At 37.3% G+C, this 18,658-nt stretch overlaps 1 pseudogene across 1 annotated transcript in view; it reads right to left on the bottom strand.

The window, feature by feature from the left end:
- Positions 1-18,446, bottom strand: part of LOC149814437 (L-galactono-1,4-lactone dehydrogenase, mitochondrial-like) — a 36,649-nt pseudogene extending 18,203 nt beyond the window's left edge. Inside the window, exons 1-4 of the transcript XR_016428119.1 lie at positions 18,405-18,446; positions 18,310-18,353; positions 13,618-13,821; positions 12,911-13,398 (exon numbers count right to left, since the gene is read on the bottom strand). The product of XR_016428119.1 is annotated as an L-galactono-1,4-lactone dehydrogenase, mitochondrial-like (transcript). The remainder of the gene's footprint in view (positions 1-12,910; positions 13,399-13,617; positions 13,822-18,309; positions 18,354-18,404) is intronic.
- Positions 18,447-18,658: the final 212 nt, after the last annotated feature.

The raw sequence follows: 18,658 nt of genomic DNA, 5'->3' as shown, positions 1-18,658 counted from the left end.
GTATTATAAAATAATCGGTATTTAAATTCAGATAAAGAATAAAATACATTTTGGTGTCTTTATAGAGTTTGAAATGAAATTAACTTTCAATATATCCTGACTATGGCCATGAATATATATTTTAAGTTAATTTACAAGTCAAATTTTGATAAAGAAAGAAATTTTTTAAAAAATATGATGATTTTTTAAAGAGATCCAAGTGTGGATCCAATGCTATTCCATAAAAGATAAAAATCCTAAGCATTGTCCACATTTTGACTATGGTCATCAATCTGAATCATTTGCTTAGGATTAATTACCTTTCATTAGAATGGTGCGCGTGCCATTCGTGTTTCACCATGGTGGATTTTTAAGAAATAAAAGAAAAATAATATGAAACAAGTAATAAAAAAATGCATGCTCATACATTCTATTCTAAGTCTGGAAATGTAAAATTCTCATTATAATCTAGCTATTACAACCTTTAAACTGAACTTGAAATTGAAATTAACATTCCTAAGCTAAGAAAGAAGATAAAATTTCCTACCTATTTCCTGAAAAAATGTTAGCATAAGGTGAATGAAAGATATTATACCAAATACAAATACATATGTCTATACTTACTCTACTTGAAGGATGCACCTACAAATCTCTACTCTTATGCCAAATTGGAAATATACATGGAATGTCTGAGTGCAGTGCATGAACTAATGGGAAAATGCATGGGAAACACCTAAACGCTATGCACAGGGGAGTTTATGCCCAACGAGAGATATATGTAATGAAGGTGTGATTATTTGAAAAGATACTATGAAGTGTTAATGAGACAATAAGAATGTAATGAAGGAATGAATGGAGGTGTTATGAAAGGTTGTAGTAAATGAATGCAATGCAGATGCAGCAAACATAGTTGAAAGTGTAAGCACTGAAGGGATACAAATGACTGGAAATGGAGCTGAGTGTGTGTGAATATAGTGTTTGAGTAAAAGGGTATATTATGAGTATAATGAGTGTATGTGATGGGATGCTAGTAGAGGTGGAATGGGAATATAATTGGAAGAGTACAGGGGTGCTGGAGTGGAGAAAGGCAAGGGTGTGCTGCAGTGGTAAGGGCAGCAATGAAGTATGGATGTATGGTGCTGTTGAAAGTATGGCAGGATGAAGAACACAGGAAGCTGAAGATGGTGGAAATGATGGTTGTGTAACAGGATACCTATTAGCTATGCACGGGGTATCGCAAGTGGAAAGATGACAGGTGAGGTGCAGAAATGTACGATAGGTAAGTATGATAGTGAAGAAGGTGAGCTGATGATATGCAACATGCACATAGTGTGTGTGTGCTGATGGTGATTAATGAGGATATACAAGGGGGTGTAACAGTGTGGAGATGGGTATTGGGATGTGAGTGCAAGAAGTGGAGAGGAGGTGGCTGGGGGTAAATATGACGACAAGTGAAGGGTGGTGATAGGTAGAAAGGAAAGGGGAAGCTGGTTGTGAGGCTAAGGTGCACAGGGGCTGTGTGCTATGGAAATGAAGGATGCAGCAGCATAGGTTGCTTGTGAAGATGGTTGCACAGGGGAGGATGTATGAATGAAATGAAGCAACAAGTAATGTGCGGTGATGTGAAGTGGATAATGTGCATTGTTGTGATGAACAATGCCATTTGCAGGAAAATGCAAGTGGGTTTGGCATGAGGTGAAGTGGATAATGGATGCTTTTTGCTGTTATTGCTGGGATTGGAAACCCTTCAGTCGATCAAAGAAGAAACTCCAGGGAGGAGGCAAAAGGGGAAGAGGGGAAGAGGAAGAAAATCGGAACACATGGAGAGGTGAAGAGGTGATCATCGACCCCTTCCCTTGCGGTCTCTCTTTATAACGAGAGACCGTTAGGAATTTTGCAAATCGGGTCTGAAAAGTTTTGAATTTTTTTAAAAGAATGGCTCCTTTAAAAGTTTTCTCAAAAGATGTTTTTAGCAAAAAAAAACTTTCAAAAAGGGGTTTTTAAAACCTATTCTTTTGTATTTTCTTTTCTGTTTTTTTTTTGTTCTTTTCTTAGTATTTTATATATTTTTTTGAAATAAAAACTCTAAAACTATGGAAAAAATAAGGGATCTTAACTTATTTTTTGTAAAAATTTAAAAATATTTACAAAAGAGGGGTTTTCTGAGAATTCAGAGTTATTCTTTGAAAATTTTTTCAGAAAACGGGTTTTGATCCAAGGTTTTGATAAAATATTCAAGTTTTGGATCTCGAATTGAGGAATATAGAACAGTGGATCCAAATGGATACCGGAAGAGCTGTCTGAGCCATTCAAATATTATTTTTGTATTTTTATAATTTCGATTTTAAAATTGAATAACAGGGCTTAGAATTGGATTTTGATACTGTATCCGGATCTGAAATTGAGTCAGATATAGAAAATATATTTGATTCCAGTAAAATCCGAGAAATAAACTGGAATTTTGATTAAAACTGACTCAATTATTTAGAAATGGGGGCCAGGGGCAAAAAAAAATTACAAAATTTTGAAAAATTTGGGGTGTTCACAGATGCATTCTGCTTCTTCTTCAATCTCCATGAAATTAAATAATCGTCTATAAAAGCACAAGAACCAGTGATTGAGCCTATATTATTCACATTCCCTCCACAATTAGAATCAGAATACGCAATAATTTTTAACGGATAAGAGGATGAAAAAAAAACCCATAATTAATAAAAATTCTAATATATCTAATAATTCTCATTATAACACTCATGAGCATGCTAAAATTGACTAACAGGATGAATAACATGAAAAAAATCAAGACGAATAATTGACAGATAAAATAAAACTCCAATCATTTGTCAATAATCTTTCAGAGGTTCTCCATAATCTTTCTTCATCTTTGCATTGATGACCTCTGGAGTATCAACTCGTTTTTCATCTGAGAGTCCTAACCGTTTGGTGATCACTTATGCATACTTAGCTTGAGATAACAAGTAACCACGAGGTGAGTAAGACACTTTTATTCCAAGAAAGTAACACAAAACACAAGGTTTGTCCTATCAAAGTTTGCTTTGAGCACATATTTGATATGACTAACTCCCTGTTTATCATTTTTTGTGATAATCATATCATCAACGTAGAGAAGTAATATCACCATTTTTGCATTAGAAGACTTAACAAACAATGCAATATGAAAATTACCATTCAAAAAGATATTTTTCACATCCATTTAAAAAATATGTCTTTTTTAATTGATGCTATAGAAATAAGAGTTCTAAAAGTAATCATTTGAGTGACTGGAGAAAATATTATTACATATTATTGGCTATATCCTTTGGCTACTAATCTGACTTTATATCTTTCTAATGTCTCATTACTTTTAGTTTTAATCTTATATATTAGAATATGGATCAGATATGGATCCAGTAGAGGATCCATATAGTTCACATGTATGTTTTATATTGTAATGTAATATACATTACTAACACAGGGGCAGTTTTGTCCATGTAAAAGTATTGCAAACCTATTTATTATAATGATGTTTTAGTGCAGCCACTAAGCAAGAAAGTGCCTGCCGATTTTCCTAAAAGAACAAGTTCTCTTCTCTCTCCTCTCCCCTTCCATTCTTTCTCGGTTTTCTCAACAAGGTCTGCCAAACTAGAGGCAGTTCTAATATGGTATCAGAGCGGCGCTGGTTCTAGGCGTGAAGAGTCGCTCCTTCAACGTGAGAGGTTGGCTTCCTCTCATCGTTGACAGGTCACACCAAACTCCTTTCCTTCTTATTCTACTTATTCTAATTTCACTTGCTGAGTTTCTCTATCGCAGATCTGAAATATTTTTATTTCTGTTGTCGTCGTTTCTCGTTGCCTCCTTTTTATGCAAAAGCCGAGTTCCTTTCCTGTTGCATTCTCATATCACGTGACCTGCCTAGTCACATGAATCTGGTTCCATCTTTTCTTGAAAAAAAAAAAACAGAAACAGGCTCGCCTTTTTCTCTAGTTTTCCTTTCTTTTCACTTGTTTCTTGTTTTCATTCTCATATTTTTTTTCCTTGTGGTCTAGAATCTTGAATCTGTTCATTCTCATATTGTTTTTTTTTGTGGTTTCGAATCTGGCTGCCATTCTAATACCTAATCTTATCCCAATACGAGCTCTAAATTTGCTGGTCACGCCTGCCCATTCTAATACCGATTTTTGTTAACTGCGTCAGTTTATGATAAAACAGTCCAGTTTCAACGACTAGTACCAAAAAAAAAAAGGCAAATTTGTCAATCAGTCTACAAATGAATACTTCAGCCAATTTGGGTCTTTCTTCCAATTTCCTGGGGCAACTAGTTTCGGAAAAGCTAACTATAGACAACTATCTGACCTGGAAAAAGCAAATTGCTCCTTTTATTCGAAGTCAAGATCTTTCAGGTCACTTGGATGACTCCACTCCAATGCCTCCAGAATTTGTCACAACCGAAACCAAAGAGGACGGAGGATTACCGAATATTATTCGCAATCCTGCTTTTGTTACTTGGATGAAGCGCGATCAGGCCCTCGTCGCGTACATTACTTCCACATTGTCACAAGAAGTATTGATTTTCATTTCTAATGATTGCACATCTAAAGTCATGTGGGAGGCTTTAGCTCAGACCTAGTCCCAGATATCAGATGCTAAAGTGTTGTTCCTTAAACGTGAATTTCAAATGTTAAGAAAGGGTACAATGAGCATTATTGAATTCTTAAATCAAGTCAAAAGCATCACAGATCAATTAGCCATGGTTGGGTATCCAGTGTCCGATAAAGAAAAGGCGCAGCAGACACTGAATGCCCTAGGATCAGAGTATCATGTTCTTGTTACCTCTTTATTATGCTTGCCTACGTTGCTCAGTTTTAAGGAACTACGTGCCAAACTCCTTCAGTACAAGATGACTTTGAAAAGCATGTCTGATGCTTCAGTAGGACAATCATCTACGCATAATGTTCTTGCAACAAGGATGATAGCTGATCGTGCACGAGGAGGTCGTGCAAGGGAACTCCAATCCAGGGTAGACGTGGGTTACTACCTACACCAAATTCCACTGTCAATTTTTCAAAGAATGTTCTCACATGCTACCAGTGTAACAAACAAGGTCACATCAAAGCCAACTGCTGGTTCAACCCACAAAATCAGAATAGAACGCAAAACAATAGAAATGTTGTTACATCAGGAACTGCAAGTACATTTTGGGTCAGTGATGATGCTAAGGATCTTCTCCTATCTGCGATGGCCAACTTGAATCTGAAACAAAATGATGATGGAATATGGTATGTTGACTCTCAGGCAACAGCTCATGTCACTGGCAATGCAGGTAAGTTCTATACTTTGACTCCCTATTTTGGTAAATCTAATATTGTAACTGGAGATGGGACTCACCACTCTATTTCAAATATAGGCAATGTCCTCATTCCTTTGTCTGAGTCATCCATTCCTTTATCTGATGTTGTTCATGCACCAAATATAAAGAAAAATATTGTCTCTGCTTCTAAGCTTGTTGACTCTACCAATTCATCTGTGGAATTTACTCCTACTTTTGTCTTTGTCAAGGATCTTCAAACGAAAGAGATGTTCGCTAAAGGGGAGCGACGTGGAAACATGTGTGTCTTCAATAAAGATCCAGCCTCCAGTGTCCTGAAGTCCAAGTCTGATCATATCTCTAAAAGTGTCCTAAGTATATCCAAATGTAATAAGTCAGATCTCTGGCATTCTCATCTTGGTCATTGTAGTCAAGTCTTTATTGAAAAGTTAGTGTCCAATGGTTTTCTTTCAGAGTTTGTTTCACCTTCATTGAAGAATAAAATGTGTCCTAGTTGTCAGGTCTGCAAAAGTCATGTACTTCATTTTCATCAAATAAATAAAAGAGCTTTCATGCCCTTTGAGATAATATGTTCTGATGTTTGGGGCCCAACCCCCAATCTTTCTTCTTCTGTAAGTAAATATTATGTATCTTTTATTGACAGTCTCTCTCGTTTTACCTAGATATTCTTTATGAAACACAAATCAGAGGTCTTTCTTATTTTTTGTCACTTTCATGCCTACGTTAAAACTCAATTCTCCCAAAATATTCAAATTCTCCAATGTGATGGAGGTGGTGAGTATTACTCCAAAGAATTTTTAGATTTTCTCCAAGATAATGGGATACATCGTAGAGTTTCTTGCTCTTACACTCCACAACAAAATAGAATTGTTGAACGTAAACACAGAGATATTGGGGAAAGTGCAATGAGTATGATACATGGTTGTAACTTGCCCATTAGTCTTTGGACAGAAGCTTTTCACACTGCCACTCATGTGATAAATCGTCTTCCTATGCCTATCCTCGAAAATCAGTCTCCCTATTATGTTCTCTTTGGTGTACATCCTGATTATGATGAGTTACGAGTTTTTGGATGCACATGCTATGTACATATTGACAAATCCATGAGAACTAAATTTCAGGACAAAGCCTCTATATGCCAATTTGTGGGTTATGCAAATGAACACAAAGATTACAGGTGTTATGACCCTACCAATAAGAAGATCAGAATTTCTAGAAATGTTGTTTTTTATGCAAATAGTTTTCTGGAAAATAAAGCCAATCCCAATCGTGAACATGGTGACGCAGCTGCTAATTGGTATGACCCATGGCTCAGTGCTAAACTTATTTCACATGCTGCTGAACATACCACTTTGGCTCCTGCTAGCATACATGATGAGACAGCCTCAGATAAGGTATCGGAAACAGAATGTCTGAGATACAAAGGAAATGTCTATACCAGGAGACCTAGAGAGCAAACAGATGCACCTGTTGAAGAACACGTGGCATTGTCCAGTAACAGAGAGGCACCAAGAAGATCAGGCAGGATAAGGCACCCTATTGAAAAATGGGTGAGTTATGATAACTTCTCTATGGATTTTCAGATCTTTCTATCCAAGATTGAAAAACACGAGGAACCACTTGAGTTTTGTCAAGTTGTTCAATCTAACAAATGGGTTGAAGTGATGAATGAGGAGATCGAGGCACTTCATGAGTGTCAAACATGGGAGATAGTTGGTCGTCTCCGAGATAAAAATGTTGTTGGCTCAAAATGGGTGTATAAGATTAAGTATAAACCGGACGCCAGCATTGAACGATACAAGGCACGTCTTGTTGCCAAAGGTTTTACTCAAAAATACGGTCAAGATTATGATGAGACTTTCAGCCCAGTGGTGAAAATGGGAACTATTCGTATTATCCTTGGCCTGACAGTTGAACATGAGTGGACCCTTAGTCAGCTTGATGTTAAAAATGCATTCCTTCATGGGGAGTTAAAGGAAGAGGTCTACATGGAGCAACCTCAAGGTTATGCAGAGGGAGACAAAAAAATATGTATGCAAATTAAGCAGAGCATTGTATGGTTTAAAGCAAGCTTCCAGGTCATGGTTTGAAAGCTTCTCCTTAGAGGTTCAGAACTACGGTTTCATTCGTTCCCAACTAGATCATTCTCTATTCATATACAGGGATGGAACCACTGTGGTTTTCTTACTTATATATGTTGATGATATAGTGATCACTGGCAATGCTCCAGATCATATTCAACGAATTAAAGCTTTACTAAATATGTGATTCAAGATGAAAGATCTTGGAGAACTGAGATATTTTTTTTGTGTAGAGGTAGACAGATAGGATGGAAAAATGTCATTGACTCAACACAAATACACTCTTGACCTTCTGGCCAAAGCAGGAATGACAGATTGCAAACATGTACCTACACCCAGCGCTGTCAATCAAAAACTCAGTATTTGTGACGGTGAGTTATATCCTGATGCAAGCAAGTATTGCAGTTTAGTGGGCATGTTGCAATACCTTACCTTTACTAGACCAGACATTGTATATTCTGTAAATCAAGTATCTCAGTTCATGCATGAACCAAAGACTGGCCACATGGATGCCGTCAAACGTATTCTTCGTTATCTAAAGGGCACGGTGGGTGATGGACTCACATATGTACAATCTTCATGGGTGACACCGAACCATGACATATTGGCATATACAAATGCAGACTAGGCAGGGGACCCAGATGAAAGAAGATTTGTTTCAAGATACTGTGTTTTCATTGGAAGCAACATTATCTCATAGAGCAGCAGAAAACAGAAAGTTGTGGCAAGATCTAGCACAGAGGCAGAATATAGATCTATGACAGCTACCACAGCAGAAGTGACCTGGATCAGGCATCTACTTACAGAAATGGGAGAGAGTATCTCAAGTTCGGCTCTTATGTGTGATAATAGAAGTGTTATACAAATTGCCTTCAATCCTGATCACCATAGTCGGATCAAGCATATTGATATTGACCAACATTTCATCAGACAAAAGGTAGCAGACAAAAAGATTGAACCAATTTATGTGCCTTCAGAAGACCAAGTTGCTGATATGTTCACAAAAGGTCTTACAAGTAACCGTTTCTGGTATCTGAAGAACAAGTTGCACATGGTTTACTCCCATGCACAACTTGAGGGAGGATATTAGAATATGGATCGGATATGGATCCAGTAGAGGATCCATATAGTTCACATGTATGTTTTATATTGTAATGTAATATACATTACTAACACAGGGGCAGTTTTGTCCATGTAAAAGTACTGTAAACCTATTTATTATAATGATGTTTTAGTGCAACCACTAAGAAAGGAAGTGCCTGCCGATTTTCCCAAAAGAACGAGTTCTCTTCTCTCTCCTCTCCTCTTCCATTCTTTCTCGGTTTTCTCAACAAGGTCTGCCAAACTAGAGGCAGTTCTAATATTATAGACCCATTTATATCTTATAGTTTTGTTACCTTTAAGCAATGTTGAATTTTTCATGTTTTTGTCTTTTCTAAAGCTTTCAATTCATCATTCATTGCTCTAATCAATCCTTAATGATTTTTAGCATCTACATATGAGTGTATAGCCATTAGACATGCTCTATATTTGGGTTCAAAGAAATTATAAGATACAAATCTACTAGGAGCATCTATATCTTGATTTTAAGAATATCTTTCTAAGACACATGGAGGATGGTCTTAGGTACGTCTAATATAAATTTGAATTTCACTATGAGGTTGATCTATATTATCAAGACTTTCATTCTTATTCCCATGTGCATCATGAGTGTCCTCATTGTCACTCTCATGCACATCATGAATATCATCACAACTCACGCTTATTGGCAAGGTAAAAAAGAAATGAACAGTCACAATGCTCTTGAATTTTATCTTTACCAAATCCATTTTTGTTATCAAGAAAAGTGACATTTCTTGAGACATATAGCTTGTTCTTTTTAATTTCATAACATCTATACTCTTTTTTATTTTTGGCATAGCTCAAGAAAACATAAGGAATAGCTTTTAGGAAAAGTTTATTATTTTTTGTCGGTAAAGACAAAGTATTTACAAACAAAGACTCCCAACCTTTTGTAATCTAAAGATATTTTAAATAATTTTTCAATAGAAAAAATATTTTCAACAGTTTTTTAAGGTGTTCTATTTATCAGATAAACCGCCGTAAGAGCGGCTTCGGCCCAAAACATTTTTGGAACATTTCTTGATATAAGAAGTGTTCTAGTAGTCTCAACAATATGGCTATGCTTCCTTTCAGCTAGTCCATTTTTGTTAAGAAGTATAAATACATTATTTTTTTATGAATAATCTCATATAAGTCAAGATAGTTTTTAAAATCTTTTGATACAAATTTTCCTCCGGAATCGGTTCTAAAGATTTTAATATTGGTTTTAAATTGAGTCTTTATATACCAATAATTTTTTTTAGAAATAATCAAATACTTCAAATTTGCGTTTAAGAAAATATATCCAAGAGTGTCTATTATAATCATCCACAAAAACAACATAATAAGATACTCCTCATTTGGATATAACTGAAGTTGATCCCCATAGATCTGAATGTATAAACTCAAATGGTTTATTTGATATAAAATGACTAGGCCCAAAAGGTAAAGATTTTATTTTACCAAGGATGCAGTCTTCACAAATAAAATCTCTTTTTTTTATAATTTGTAAGAAATGAAAACAAAAGTAATTTTGACACACTAGGATGTTCTAGTATCTTGTATCAATTTTCTATATCTTTATTTTCTGAAAAATTATAAAAAGTATGTTTTGATAATTCAAAGATTGTTCATAACATAGAAATCTCCTCTTTTATGGTCTCGCCCAATCGGCTTCTCAGACTAGCAATCATGTATCAAACAATCATTAGATGAAAACAATATTTTACATCCATAATTTATAATTTGGGAAACGAATAAGAGATTTAAATTTAATTTTGGTACTACTCTAATATTTGACATAAAAAAGTTTGACGTTGTTGTAAAGACCCAAAACCTTTAATTTTTAAAGAAGTTCCATCGGTGATTGAAATATAAAAATCATTTGAGTTAGTAAGACATTCGGATAGTGTGGAGTCATTTGGGGTCATATGAAAAGAAGCACCATAATCAAGAATCCAAGAAGTCTTATCGGGGTCAATGCATGTGGATACAACTGCACCCGAGAAGGAAGAATATCGATTCTTGAACTATGGTTGTAGTGCCTCCATGAGTTGTGTCAAGGATAATGAGTTGATGATGTATTTGGAGTCATCTACACCATTTTTTTCAAGAGATGGTCCCACCGAAGCCACCTTCTTATCATCTCTTTGATCTTCTTTTCTTCTTTTAAGGAAAAAAAGCTTGATATGACCTGACTCATAGCAATGATAGTGAATTAGTTTGTCACTCTTCTTGTATTCATGATCGCTTCTTTTGTCATTTTGGTGACTTACATAATCATTGAAATTTCTTTCATTCTCATTACTTCTTTCAAAGTGAGGGGCTTATAAGCCCTTGTGTGATTTTTGGGTCTTGACATAACAAACACAAATTCTTCCTCTTTTGAAGAAGATAGTTTTTTTAACCTATTTTCCTCTATAGTTAATTATTCAAGAGTTTCAATTATGGTAAGTACACATCTTCTATGAAAAAGGGCCAATTTGGTTCCTTCAAATTCGGGTCTAAGCCCATTAACAAATTGATAGAAGTGCTCTGTTCTAATTTGTTTTTCATAGAGTTTTACATCTTTAGGGCAATACCACTTTGGCTCTAGAAGAGTCAATTCATCCCAAATAAGGGAGAGAGCATTGTAATATTCTCTAATGCTCATCTCTCCTTGGGTCATAGTTCTCACTTTATTTTGCACATTGCATATGTGAGCTATATCCTTAAGAGTATACATATCTTTAAGAAACTTCCATGAATCACTAGCAAAATCGATTTTTGCTAAACTAGAGCATCAAAAATTTGATGTCAACACTATTGATGAGCCATCCAATTATCTTGGAATGTCCCATTCTTCATTCTTTTCATTTTTTCTCATATTCGACAACGACCTTAGACATCTTTTCTCCTTTAAGAGCCACTTCTTTTCTATTTTCCATCTTGGTAAGCATAAGTTTAAGTGCTCTTTCAGTGTCATCAACTAAACTCCATAAACCCTTTTATCATATTTTATGTTTTATTATGGATGCCCATATCACATAGTTAGTATTATCGAGTCTCACAAGAATGAAAACGGCTATTTCTCTTTTATCCTTCATTTTTATAATAATGAGAGAATGAAAGATAGAAAAAGAAAGTAGCAAGAATTTTGTTGAAGAGAACTTTGATGGTGCGCTTCCCAATGCAACGATCCCACAAACTGATGCTCCACCAATCTCACGATCATCTTCTTGACCTTTTCGAATGAATCACAATCCAAGAGCACCAAGGCTCTGATACCATGTAATGAAATAAGAACAAAAGCAAACAAGAGCCTTTTATGAGCTTACAGAAATACAATCAACCTACAAAATAACCACTTATGAATCAATCCACACAAGGGCCAAGAGAATAAAAGTAAAGCTTTTGTATTACACAATGCTTGAGAAAGCATGAGAAAAATACAAGAAGAGAACCCCTACTTATAACAAGAGAATGAGATAGGGAGCAGCTCAACTAACTATTGGGCTACAAGCCTACAACGGTCACATTTGTGAACATTGGGACTAGCTCCAAGAGCTAGTTGGAGCTGTCCCAATCAATGACATAAAAAAAGAAAAAGGTAAAAAGCAAAAATAAAATAAAAGGTAGAGTCAGCCTCTAATGTGTTGACTTCTATTACAAAGCAAAATAACCGAAATATCCCTGATGGGTATTTCAGTTTACATACATATGGACACATGTATATATATATATATATATATATATATATATATATATATATAAGCACAATCTTAACAACCACTAACCCAAGAAATAGCCATCCATTTTCGTGTGTATTCTGATCTGTACCTTCTTGAAGTAGAATTTAATGGTTCCCAATCAACTAGAACATATAGGAGCTATCACCTTCCCTCTTCTTCCATTTTTTTTATAAGTTATTTGAATAATTAGATCTTGAATTTTTATGAACCTCATTTTGTTTGTGTTTTCGAGAATTCATGATCCTTTGCATTTGCTCCGCTCTTAGAGATTTTGAAGCTGGTATAATTTGGCATAAGAGATGTCATCATATTCTTGGAAAAATTCCAATGAACAATTTCAATAAAATCTTTACTAGAACTTATGGGAAATTCTATGATACCTGTCACCTCCTATACAGGTGAAGTAAAAGGTTACTTAAATTGCATTAATCAAGTTCAAGTCACAATAGACCCTAACACCTTCCCCGGATCAATTTCCATATCACAATTGCTATAGACAATAACACGGCCACCATTCACAGAAGCTTCGGTCACCAGGCCCCCTGCCATCAGGTCACCAACTTCCTTGACCTTTAGGCATGGATTTTCTGGTCATATGGTCTCAGAGACTCAGATTCTTGCTAAAACGCACAAAACAAGCTTCCGTGCTCAATGGAATCCGAAATTCAAAAAAGAAAGAAGAAGAAACCGACCTGGATGATCCCGCCAACTTGCTGCTCCCTGATGGAGTCATGGAGGTGCTGCTTGAGCTCGTCGACGAGCTGCGACACCCGCGCCCCCGCCTGTACCCTGACTCTCTTCTTCTCGGCGTCCACCTCCAGGACCTTGTCCATCAGCGCCAGATTGACCATGCCCATCCTCTGCAGGCCGATTCCATTGTGGGACAACCCGGAGCCGACGGGACTGATCTTTGCCTCCTTCTCGTGGGCATCCCTGACCATCGCCTCAAGATCCTGGAGGCTCTCGGGCTGGAGGAACGTCCTGGTGCGGTCCTCTCGGGTGCCGCTGCAGTTGGTGACGGTGTGGAGGTCGCCCGGGAGAGGGGCGTAGCGGAAGAGGGAGGCCTTCTTGTGCTTCGCGTCCTCCGGCAGAGGGAACGTGTAGTAGGCGGCTACGCCGCAGCCCAGGAGGAGGGCGAAGTACCCCCCCCAAGTACTTCCTGATCTCGGATTCTGTAACGCTGCCCTCGTGGGGCGGTTACGGGAAGAGGGGGAACCGCCGCCTCTCACTCTCCCACGAAAATGGAACGTGGGAGAGGGAGAATAGGGAAACGGCTCCTCAACGAAGGAAGGCCGGAGTGAGGGGGTAACCGACGCCCCCCACCCATGGCTATAAAAGCCATAGGGGGCTCCTCCCTTCCCCCATTCGATTACTAAGAGAGAGGGAGAGGAGAGAGAACGGGAGAGGGAGGAGCAAACCGCCGGCCGACAGGTAAGTTCCCCTCACACTAGTTTCCCTTTTAGGTCGCCGGCAGACGAGTTGCAGAGGTACAGGTCCCTGCTTTGTTATAGAAAATAGAAAGTTTGACAAAAAACGGGACAGACCACCCTCCGCCATGATGCCAAAAGTCCCGCCGCTGCCCCCAACGTCCACGGACACTGACCTGCATTTATGCAGATTGTGAATATAACGCTCAGTCTACGTTTTCCGCAGACCGAATCGGATATAACGCTCAGTCTGGGCATGACCCAGCCCAAACGAGAATGTGTAAATCGACAAAGACTCGGTTTGGAGCGAACCAAGTGAGGTCTGTGTTTTTCGATAGACTCGATCTGAACAAACCGAATCAAGGTCTGTGTATTGTGATAGACTGATTCTACTTGGGCAAACCAAGTTGAGTTTATATTTATGGATCGATTTGGTTTAGACCAAGACGGGTCAATATAGGTCGTCGAGTCAGGTTTGTATTTGTGGACCGACTTGGTTTAGACTAAGACAGGCCAATATAAGTTAGATTGACTCAGTTTAGACTAAAATAAAACAGACTTTTGATATATATAAAAATATGTGTGCACGTAATTGAACGAATGCGGTAGAAAAATCAAAATAGCGAAGACCTTGATTTTTTCATTATGAATTGGATCTTAATTTGGACTCAAAACTAAAGTCACATTTTAGACACCAAAGTGGGTCCAAAACTAAGTTAACATAGTGGAGTTTAGTTCAAAATCCAAGAATGTCCAACATAGACACCATGCATGTGTCAAACCATCATAAATATGTTTGGATCGAGCATACCAGATTCAATATCCAGTTAAAATTTTGGTTAAAACCTAAGTGATCCATTTTGAAATTAGTGAGGATTTTGATCTGAAATTTAATACGAATTAGACATGATGTAAAGATGTGATGTAAAGACAACATACATGTCATTACAATTGGTTGAAAAGTAAAAAGATCATTTTGCCCTCAATATGACTGATTAGTAAACAAGACATGACTTAGTACCTCGATGTCAGATTCAAGTGATTTTTTGATCATTGGATTCCACTTTTTGAGTATGATTCATTGTCTGGGGATATGATGACAAACTATGAAAGAATGAAGTCAAAGTTTAGCATTTAAGCTTAAGGGTATTTTAGTAATTTTAAAAAAGACGAGACTGTAAATGATGATACGAGATATTCGTTGATTTCATATCAAAACTTGTGTGAGGTTGATGATGTTTTTTAGAATTTAAATTTAAGCTATCCAGGTATGTGAATATTTGCAAATTCATCCTTAGTTGAATAAAATACATGTTAGCTAGTTTAGGCATCTTTCAATGTGATTCCATGTGTTTTAAGTATGCTAATTTTATTTATTGTGAATAGAACATTGTTTAGAATGCTTAGGGATTCATAAAGTTTAATGATCAGTATGATGCTTGAATATAATGATGCATATTTCTTGATTCATGGAATGAATATGAATGTATCATGACACTACTGTATATAAAAGATTGATGTGTGACTTTGAGAATTGAGGGTAGAGTTTTAGAAGGGTTGAAACTATCCTAAGAAGGTCACGCTTATGTCTTGGTAGGAGCATTGTAAGTGTCATGAATTAATAAGTCTATGGTGGGTTGCTATCTTTAAAAGTTCTGACATAAGAACATGTGTTAAAAAATAGTTGTTGGATATACATTGTTGATTGTATAATGCACTAGTTTTAAGATATAAATGTTAAAAAAATATTGCATATGGGATAACCACATAGAGCTTAATAAGAAACTCTACTACGATGCATTGGTTTAGGGCATTGTTGAGGTGTGTACCTCGTATGTACCTTGAGAATATCTTAAACGTTCTTAAGTGACCCTTCGAGGTTAGAATATTGCCCACTAGACACATGTATGATGTAGCATGAACCACAAAACCTTGGGGGCAGATATAACTCCTTGAGACACCTTGGGGGCAGGTATAGCCACCCACTCTTCGACTAGCTGCCGATTGAACTCTTTAACTCTTAACACCTGTGTTCGTAGTCTGGGCTGGTTTGGACTACATTGTTGTGAGTGGTTGATATGTCTTGCCAACATCGTATACTCTAAGTTGTCTATATGAGTTGTTACGCCTGATGAGGCTTGTCCAGAATAACCGATTAGAGTAGAGGAGGTGTTTGAGAATGATGATAGATATGGTAAAAAGATGTAATACTCATAAATAAGATGTGTGTATAATTAGCAAACTAAACTAAGACTAGGAGTTTAGAACTCACTACAGTTATAACGATCGTGTCTATTTGTAAATAGAATCTTACTAGGTTGTAGACTGTTTATTTGTAAATGAAATCTTACTGAGTTGTAGACTCACCCTCTCTTTTGGTTGCAACTGCAGGTCCAGAAATTGCTGTCACCCGTAGAACTTAGTAGTGAATTTCGACTCTGCTACCAATTTTCAGTATGATTGAAATATGATTCACTTACACTCTTCTATTTATTCTATTTATGTATTTGGATGGTTATGATATTGTAAATGGACGTATGAATCTTCAATTAATAAATAAAAAAAATTTATCATGGTTTTTTAGGTTAGTAGAGTATTTTTTTCTTTGAGAACTAACGTCTACGAACTCGATCTCGAGGGGCCTCAAATTGGGTCGCTGCAGATTTCAATAGAGAGGTGGAGGAGGAGGGAGGAGATGGTGAGGTGGAGAAGCCAGAGGAGAGGTACGGTGGAGGAGGAGCGGTGGTCTAGATTGGTGCATAGAGCGGAAATATCCCAACAACATCTTCTATGAAGAATTAGGGTTTGGGGTTTAGGGCTTTTTTCTTGGTTACAGTGAGGGGAGGGCATCCATGGGGAAGAGAGAGGGAATTGGATACGAGTTAAGAACTGGATCCAAATATGAGAGTATATGATTAGATTTGGATCACATGATAAGAATCAGACTTTTCACGAGAACGATGGCATGACAACCAATTGATTGTGGATGAAAAGCTGAGATGATGGCACCATGCCATGTGAAGTTGTTGGCTCGACGCACATCATACTGGGTATCTGTATCGGTCAGTACATTATCAACAGAAAATTGATACCCAATTGTCTATTTTTTAATAAATATAAAAAATACTAAAAAATAAATTTTTAATACATTTTTTGGTTTTAACATGTGTCACATTCTAACACATAATATTTATTATTATTTTTTGACCGATACCAATGCAGACAACATTGCCTCCACATCGCAACCGACAAGTTGTCAGCTAAAAATGGAGGGCAAAGTGTGCAATATGATCACACCTGATCCGTCCAAGATGAAGATGAGAGATGAGGCTGAAGTTGTAGACAACATTCTTGTGAAGATGGAGTTAAAAGTGGCTCATCCCCACTCCCAACAACATTCTCATCTTCCAAAATAGTGTTCTCATAGAAAAGAGTAGGTGGTATTGATAGGGGTGGGTGGGCATTGGGCCGGCCGGGGCCATTTAGAGCTCGGCTCATCGGGCTTTAAGTGCCATCTCACTCTCATTTCCTCTCATCTCCGACTTCCAAATAAAGCTTTAGTCAGATTTGTAAGTCGAAACTATATATCCAGTATGTAGATAAACTTTTTGCTATCAAAATTGATGGATATTCGGATTTAATGGATATTCTAATTTGATTGGATAAAAAAAAAACAAATTTAGTACGAGTTTTTCATCATTAGAGTTCAAATCCATACTTAAGGAACATCTAATTAGTTGGATGTGATATTAACCACATCCAACCCAAATCTAAACCGTTTACATCCCTGCTTGTCTCAAGCATGGGCTGGAAAACGAGACAAACACATCATGAAGGGGCTTGGCGCACAGATAGGCAAAAGCTTGTTCAGACTCCTTCATTGAGCCCATTGTGTCGAACCAAGTCAAACACAAGGACTAGGCTCAGGTAGGGGTGAGCAACAAGCTGTCAGTCCGCTAATGAACCAGGCCGATTTGGCCCTTGACTGAGCTGAGCCCATTCAAGCCCAGCCCATCAATCGATAGGCCAGGCCTAGGCCCAGCCCATTGCCAAATGTAAGGCCCACGGCCCGCCAATTAGGCCCATGGGCCTAATTGAGCCAGGCCTATGCTAGCACATGAATATATATAAGCATAATTTCTTTCAAAAATTATTATAAATATAATTATATAAACATATAAACACAATAAATTTTCATATATAGATTCACAGACATATATATTTGGGCTGGGCCAGGCCAGCCCGTGTTGGCCTACTTCAGGCTGGGGTTGGGTATAAAATGAAGGCCCAAGCCAGGCCCATGGTGGGCCAACCCTTGGGCCTAGTGGCTGATGCCCACCCTTAGGCTCATGTAGGCTTGCAAAAAGATAGCATGTGTTTTATGGATATATATTTGCAGAAAGAAGACATACAAAGTTTGTATGAAATGCTAAGGGCATGTTTAAAAGTGAAAAAGAGTAAGAAAAATGATACAAAGTGAAAGGTGGAGGAATGTCTCTTGCCAAGAAAAAACTGTAATTTACATTTCCCACCACATCTCACAACCACCGCCTACCATCACCTACCTCTTGGAAAACCGCCCTTCCTATGATGATTTTTCACCGTCCATCTCACCACCACCACCCACCATCCCCAGCATCTCACCACCACCCACAATCACCTACCTCCCGAAAAACCGCTTTCTCCACCATCCATCACCACCCACCACCTAAAAAACAGCACCAGAAGCTCCACCACCATCCATCTCACCACCACCCACCTCCCAAAAAAACTGCAGTTGGATAAGCTCCACCATCACCATCCCTCTTATCATTTTTTAAGATTTTTCATTTATTTTTCTCATGCTACCCAAACAAGCAAAAAAAATTTATTTTAAAAAAATTATCTTATCAAAATTTCTCAGGTAAAATTTTCTTCTAGAGAGTTTTTCTTGCTTTCAAACGTGCCTAAGTGTTAGAAAATGCGTGAAACATGAAATGAGAAGCAATTGTTTAAAATGGATGTGAAGCATGA

The sequence above is a fragment of the Nuphar pumila genome, chromosome 15, assembly GCF_984573655.1.
Source record: "Nuphar pumila chromosome 15, dmNupPumi1.hap1.1, whole genome shotgun sequence".
Taxonomy (NCBI): Eukaryota; Viridiplantae; Streptophyta; class Magnoliopsida; order Nymphaeales; family Nymphaeaceae; genus Nuphar; species Nuphar pumila.
Note: the sequence above shows the minus strand (reverse complement) of the source record. Positions and strands in the feature narration are given on the sequence as shown.